The sequence below is a fragment of the Belonocnema kinseyi genome, chromosome 6 (genome assembly GCF_010883055.1).
Source record: "Belonocnema kinseyi isolate 2016_QV_RU_SX_M_011 chromosome 6, B_treatae_v1, whole genome shotgun sequence".
Classification (NCBI taxonomy): Eukaryota; Metazoa; Arthropoda; class Insecta; order Hymenoptera; family Cynipidae; genus Belonocnema; species Belonocnema kinseyi.
Window position 1 is genome coordinate 29,523,941 of NC_046662.1, and position 8,293 is coordinate 29,532,233.

The window sequence follows — 8,293 nt, forward strand, 5'->3', positions numbered from 1 at the left end:
GTACCTATCTTCCGTCTACGATTCTGCGATCGGAGGACAAGAACCCTCAGCAAAGTTCAGTCCTTTACTTTTGTAGAACAAACGCAGTGCTGCCAGATAGCCAAAATATAAATCTTCAGGTTTCCCCCAATTTTCTTCAGAAATCCATAGATAATTTCGAAAAAAATCTTCAGATTTCTACCAAATAAAATCTTCAGATTTCTACCAAATAAAATCTTCAGATTTCTTCAGATTGTGCTGGTGCGCAGGATGCGCACATGAATACCCGTGGGATACTTCAAGTATCATGATACGTGAAACCAATATGTAATCTTGAAAGTGATTTTTAGGCGTCTCAACCTATTTTTAATGGTTTAATGCCATTGACCACTAACACATAGTTCATTCAATGGATAATACTGGACCGCCGTTAGTAGTGGAATAGGGAATAGAACGAGAGGACAAATCAAGAAAGTTGACCTATCCTTTTTTAAGGATGGTGATTGGTCATTTGATCCTCTTATAATGAAAGCATAAACTGCAGACACACCAAACCTACAATATTCGAACCTTTTTTTTCCTCTACTGGGTTAGTAATTTTCGACACGGCCTATTGACAACAAAAAGCCAGCGCCACACATTTATTGGATCATGGTGCGTATAAGAAGAAGAAGTATTCCCTAGTTCACTTCCGACGTCCGTAGCAGGTAGTTCAGTACTATATGTCGTTTCTGCATTCAATTATATTAGCTTTTAATATGAACTGCCCACTAAGTTTTTACTTTTAGATCTGGAAGACAAATTTCCCTAGACTACTTTGGGAAACTTTAAAAAACAAATCAGGTTTCGATCAAATCTCTTCATTCATCAATAATCTGAGCTTTGGCAAAGTTTCTTCAGATTGGAAGAAAAATCCGTAGACATGGCAGCACTCAACAAACCTTTAGTTTCTGTCGACCCTGGTGAAGACTGACACTTGTTAACAGACCAATCACTATAAAGCATAAACTAACCAAATTGCAGCCTATGTATTCTGTAAGTGTAGGTAAATGATTTTTTTTGTTAAAGATCATTTACATAATGTGATACAATTTATAAAATAAATACCGCGAGGATTTTCAAATTTATGGACGAAATTTCTTTCGGTGAACCTAGACGCAGCCGTTTGACATATCACATATGAAACATAAATATTTGCGTCGGATAAATTTGATCTTTCGTCAGATAAACATGCTACAGCGTTTTTGTCCAATTTAAAGATCAAATTTATTCCTGGGGCTTACTATGCTGCAAAGACCAAGAAGTCCATTTTCGTAAATTTTCTGAATCTAAGAAAGTGATGTATTATAGAAATTTATAGTAAAAACAGGTCGGTTCCTAAAATCTATGAGAAATGTAATTAACTATTTCGACAAAATTAGTTTCCGATAATCGTGTTTCTATATTCGGGTTGTCATAAAGTGCAACCTAACCTAAAAGTTAAGAATTTCTTATTGTAAAAAAAAGAAACTATTTTTCGCAAGGAAATAATAGTTTAAGGTTAGTCTTACAGTTTATAAAATTTCTGTATTTCAAAATTTCATGCTTATATACGACATATTTTGTCAAATTACATGCACAATCAAAATAAGACCTGATTCTCTTATTTAATAAGATTTATCTCTCATATTTGAAGTTTTCATAAAAAATGCATTTACTTTGATAAAAGTTTCATCTTTGGCTTTACTGGAAAATATGGCAAATTTCAGCGATACTTGTTTCATTTTTCCTTTAAAATTGACATCAAACGCACCAAAAAAAGGTTTTTCACCTATCAGACGTCCACAAACAACCCACTTACGGCAGAAATTTTGTTCATGTGACGTCACGTTTCTTTGGCACAATTTAAAGTATTGATTGGATAACAAAAATAAGTATCTTGAATGGACTTAATTTGAAGCAAGAATTAACTCAAAGTAATTTTTTATTAATTTATATATTAAATATTTACTATTTTAAAATCTGGAGAAAAGTTAGATTAGAATTCGTATGTAAAATCATTGTTTTTTCAAACCTATGTGACAAAAAAATGCTTTTTTTGCACTATATAAGATGGAAATTCTATCTAAAACTATTTGTTGATGAAGATTTTTTTTAGTATTCAATTATTGTTTTATACTTCAAAAACAATCGTAAAAACATTTTTATGCAATTACTGAAGTACATCTTTAAAATTGTACCCACTCTTTCTAGTTCCGATTTTCGGCACCAGGTGTGAAATGGTATACCGCCATTCCCAATAGAGATGGTTTTCTGCCAATTTTGTGAATTTTTTGAACTGCGCTTGCGTCACGCCGGTACTCCAGGATTGGTTACTGTTGGCGCACTGATTTTGAATTGTATAAACATTTAAATCTAATATTTATAATCAATAATTGTTGGGAAATGCATACAAAGCAATTTCTTAATCCTAAAATAAGATTTTGTAGTAACGCATAAAAAATAATTCAATTTAAATTAACAAGACGTTGTGAATTCGGAGTTCCATGGAAACAATATATATTTTTTTATCCAGATAATTAATGCTGTCTCTGTCAAAATTTTAAATGATTTTTTTTTTATTCCCGACAATGTGACTTGGAATACAATCACTAGAATTACTCTGTGAAATTGCGCTTTTTAATTTTTAAAAAATAAAATAGAAACAAATTTGCTGAAAGTTCGCGTCCACATAAAAAAGAAATAATATTTAGAATGTTTCTGCACAAATATTAGACCTTAATCGATAGGGTTTCTTCACAGAAAAAAAGTCGGCGAAAGGTTTTGTACAGTTTTGTACCTCGAACTCGTGTATTACAGAATTCATTTAATCGAGGTTGTGATTTACTAAACGATGATAACGGATCGCGACTTTTTCAACTGCGCACGTACCGAAAGGCGCGGGTCTATTTGAAATCAATAAATACTATCAATAATAATAATAATAATAATAATAATAATAATAATAATAAATATGAAAATTTAAAACAAATTTTAACTTTAAAAAAATTAATTAAATTGAATCTAAGAAATAGGTAATTTCTTAAAATAATTTATTATTAATCTAATATTACAAGTTTATACTTTCTAATTTTAAATAGACCCGCGCTTTTCGGCACATGCGCAGTTAACAAAGTCGCATTTCGTTAGCATCACTGGATTTACCGTTGGGGTTAAAGAGAATTTCAAGCTTGCAGGAAAGTTTGAGATAAAAGATCAAAGAGAGAAAAATATTCGACATCGCTTTTGTATGAACTAGAGAAATTTCTTATTCACGTTCCAATATAATCGTTATTAAAAATATAGTTTTGGTTAAAAAAAATTAGGAATTTACTTTCCTGAAATAATTTTTACATTCTCATCTTAATGAGAAGGTATTTTTTTTATTAAGATGGATGATTGAATTAAATTAAGAATTTTTTCTGGATGAATGCTCTGATCTTAAAATTGCGTGATTAATTAAAGTGTCACTGTAACATATTTAATGTTAATCTTAGTGCGTTTTTGGAAGGTGGTAGTCCATGGAGACATTGGGTAAAGTATTGAGATATGAGAAGAAAAGTGAAGAGAAGAATAATGTTCGTTACTGCATTTAGGCCATTATATATAAAATTATTAACCAAGGGCCTTCAAGATATGTTGAGTCATTTCTAGTTGTTCACCTAATAGATCAGTATTTTTTTTAGTTGATAATTTAAGTCGAGTTGTTAAAACTCCAATAAAATCATTGTAAGATGATTAATTATGATATATAAAGTGGAAACTCTTTATATCGCAGTTCTATAACATTAATGTACTTTGAAAGACTGTTCGTTTATTTAAACGCTTTTTTTACTATTATTACTATTACTAGATTATATTTTTAGTCTTTTAAGTGTAATTTATAAGGAGAGTTGCGGCAGTCAATGTATTATATCATGTATTGCAATATAGTGACTACAATTTTTTTAAATCGTCTTGTACTCTTTATTTCTATCCTTCCATTTTTGGAAAGCCAGTTTCAAAATGTGAGATGTCAAATATAACAGGAGTTTAATTTGCCGATAGGTGAATTTTAAACTATAATTTTAAGAATTTGAAAATTTATTTCGTACATAAATTTTTTCGTGTATGATAGGAGTCGCGGTTCGAGTCTAGCCAGCTGTACTTTTTTTCACTCAAAATTTTGTTGTTGTTGGAAAATTACCTAAAAAAACTGAAAACTATCATTCTTTTCCAAAATTTCCTTTTAACTAAATCAGAAAAATTATCGAAAATTCCCCGTTCCAAGTCAAAAGCGTAATTTTTTCAGAAAAATCACTGTTCCAAAACAGAATTGTAATTCTTGAACATTTTTTCTTCCGAATCAGTCATAATTTTTTTTGTTTAGCAAATTCCTTGTGCCATATCAGATTGGCTCAAAAAATGTCCTATTCCAAGCCTGTCGTAAAGACGTCGCCAAATTTTATGCTCACTGGGAGGGCCATGGCTAGCTGTAGGGCCCGCCCCCTCTTCAAATTCCGCGAATCTTTAAATTTTCCTATAGATATGAAAAAAAAAAAAAATTATAACTACTTTTAGCCCCCCCCCCCCCCCCCCCCCCCCCCCCGAACCAAATTTATGGCTACGAGTCTGATACATAATATACATAATTATTTCTGGACATTTCTTAAAGCAGAAATGTAATCACATCATTGTCTCGAAAAATTTCGCCTTTCAACTCCAAATCATCGTATTTCTGGAAAATTCAATGCTCTAAATTAGATTTACAATTCCGCTAGAATTCTTGTTCCTCATTTGAATCTGATTTTTTTTTCTTTATAAAACTTTGATACAATCCAGAATTATCCATAAGAATGATTCAGAAAATTCCCAATCATAATTATCCCAGTGGGCACAAAATTTGGCGACGTCTGTACGACATCATTGCGACAACTTTACGACATCCTATGTCCATGTCGTTAAGGTGTCTTCACGATATCGTAAATAAATCGTATGATTTGACGATGTCTTTGCGATATCGCAAAGACACCGAAACGACATGGACACGGTATGTCGTAAAGACGTCGCCAAATGTTGTGCCCACTGGGATATTTTGTCTTAACAATTTGCTCCTCCAAATAAAAAATTTTATTCTTCTGAAAAGTTACTTGTTCTAGATGTAAATTATACTTTTTTTTTTAATTTCTCTGGCCAATATAACATAATTGCTTCGGAAAATTTCCTGTTCCAACCGCAAACTGTCGTGTTTCTAAGAAATTCACAGTCAGAATTATAATCCTTCTAAATTAGATAAAAAATTTGTGGAAAAAATTATTATTTTGATCTGGAACAAGGAATTTGCCAAAATAATTATATTTTTGACTTGGAACAGGGAATTTTCCGAAACAGTATGTTTTATAATACTGCATTGGATCAGAATATTATAAAAAATATTCAAATCTTGAATAAGGAATTCCACAAGGGAACTATACTTCTAACTTCGGATAGAGAAATTGCCCAAACCTCGAAAATTTTGATTTGGAACAATAAATTGATATATACTTGGCTAATGGCATCGGAGACCCACTGCTGGCCGACGCAAGCTCGCCATCGTGCTTATTCCTTGTATAAACGCGTGTGCCTCCCGCTTAGAGTGAACTAAACCTTCATTACCCCCACTTCCCCTGTTCCTTTTTTCGTTCTTCCACTTCTCCTATATCCCCTCTCTTCGCGATAATTGCTTCAGAATATTTCCTGTATCTTCTCAAAATTATTCTTTTTCTTAAAAATTCACAGTTTTAAGTCAAAAATTTGCTTTATTTTTGAATCCAGATGAATCTCAGAATTATAATTTCTCTCTGAAAATTCACTGATGAAACTCAAAATTATCATTCTTTTTACAAAATTTCCTGTTTAATTTCAGAACTATAATAATGTTTTTTTTTTAATTCAGAATTGTAAATATCTCATCCGAAATACACGGTTCCAAAACACGATTATAGTTTTAATATTTTTATTTTAGACCCCAAATTTCTCTCTAAATAAATACAACTTTAGGAGTTTGAGTTTACTTCGTTCAATTTCCGGTATTTTCCGATCAACAAAATTTCTGGCCTTTTCCCGTATTTTCTGTTTTACTGGTTATGTTTCTCTGGTATATTTTAAGTAACTCATCTCCAAAAAAATTGTGTATTTTATTCCTACCTATTGGACACAAAATTTAGCGACGTCTTTACGACATCGTTACGACATCTTTACGACATATTTACGACAACCTATGTCGATGTCGTTTCGCTGTCTTTACGATGTCGTAAAGACATCGTCAGATTATGCGACTTATTTACGATATCGTAAAGACACCTTAACGACATGGACATGGATCTCGTAAAGTTATCGTAAATATGTCGTAACGATGTCGTAAAGACGTCGCCAAACTTTAAACACAATGGTTAGCTCCATGAAATATCTCAGCTCGCGAAATTTTTCCATTTATCAAATGAATCAAAATCCATATACTATCTATATTTGCGATACGCCCAGTGGGCCCAATTTCGTGCCCACTGGGCGAGTTTTTAAAATGGTGAAGTTAAAAAAAGGAGTTATGTAGCACAAAATTTGTAGATAGAAGGCGAACTTCGTGAGGTACTCCTCGATTATACAACATCCATAATCGATGGTTCTCATAATCAATAAAATTATCTGGTTGCCTTGAAAATGAAAAATTTTCATTTTGAATTGTTTAAGCGTCCATAATAAATAAGGGTATATAATAAATAAGCGTCCATAAAATTTTGTTCAAGGAATAATTTTTACCCAATAACTTTTAATGTAACCCTCGAAATCCTCTAGTATTGTGTTCGGAAAATGCCCAAAGAATATAATGTACTCGTAATACCGAAATTTCGGTACGAATAGCTGGATTTTTATTTATTATTTATATTAATCAAAATTACAAATTTTGTCACACATTTTTATTACAATTTTTTTGTATTACAAAATTTATTACAAATTTAATCAAAATACTTGAAATTTTTAAATACAAAAATTAAACCAAAAAACAAATCAATAATGAAGCTAAAAAATGATTTTTTTTTTAAATTTGAATTTTGAACAATAAAGTTCATTTGTAACCAAGTAAGATGACTTTTCTATTTCATGAAAGATAAATTTTTTATACGAAAGACGAATTTTTAGCCAGTTGTATTAAACGCAAAAAAAACAAATATTTACAAAATTTTTAAATCCTTAAACAAATAGATGAATTTTCAATCAAGAAAGGTGAATTTTAAACCAAAAAGTTAAATTTCCAAATAAGAATTATATTTATATAACAAAAAAATGGAATAATTAAATCTTCAATTCAATTACAAAATTCTTTTTAAAAAATTTTTAACTAGATGAATTGTACCAAAAAAAGACGAATCTTAACCCGAATAGTTGAATTTTTAATCAAAATGCTAAATTTTCAGAAGACAAGATTATTTTTATTATCAAAAAGAAGATAACTAAGAAGATTTTTTAAAAATTTAATGGAACAGTTCAATTTTCAACAAAAAAGATAAATATTGATCTAAAAAAATTACTTTTTAACAAAATAATTTAATTTTCAACAAAATAATTAAATTTTTATCCAAATAGTAGAATTTTCACCCCAAAATATTGTTGTCTTTTCATATTGGGTGCTATTAATTCAGTTCATTTTCAAGCGCAAACCGAGAAAAGGTGGAAATTTCTTGAAAATAGGAGGAAAAAAGAGAAGAAAATTTAAAAAAAGGGAATATAGAAAAAAATGTGAAGTCCTAAATATGAAACTGTTTCAAATTTATCATCAGGAAACGTATTCAATGTCATCTACGTTTTTTCTTGCGACCCGAAACTTTAAAAAAGGCCAATTTTGGACCCAAAAGGAATATTTAAACGTTAAGCTAAAAAATTAATTTATACCAAAAATAAAAGAAACCTTCAGCCAAACAATTACTTTTTAACTAACCCAGTGGGAACAAAATTTGGCGCCGTCTTCACGACGTCGTTACAATATCTTTACGACAACTTTACGACATCCTATGTGTTAAGGTGTCTTTACGATATCTTGAATAAGTCGTATGATCTGAAGATGTCTTTACGATATTGCAAAGACACCGAAACGACATGGTTATAGGATGTCGTAAGGATGTCGTAACGATGTCGTAAAGACGTCGCCAAATTTCGTGCCCACTGGGAAATTTTGAAATGGTCTACACGGTAAAAAAAATTGAGCTGTGACAGGGATATTATTCCTTATTATAGCCAAACATTAGGCTGAAAACGAACGAAGGAATTTAGAAAGATCCCTGGA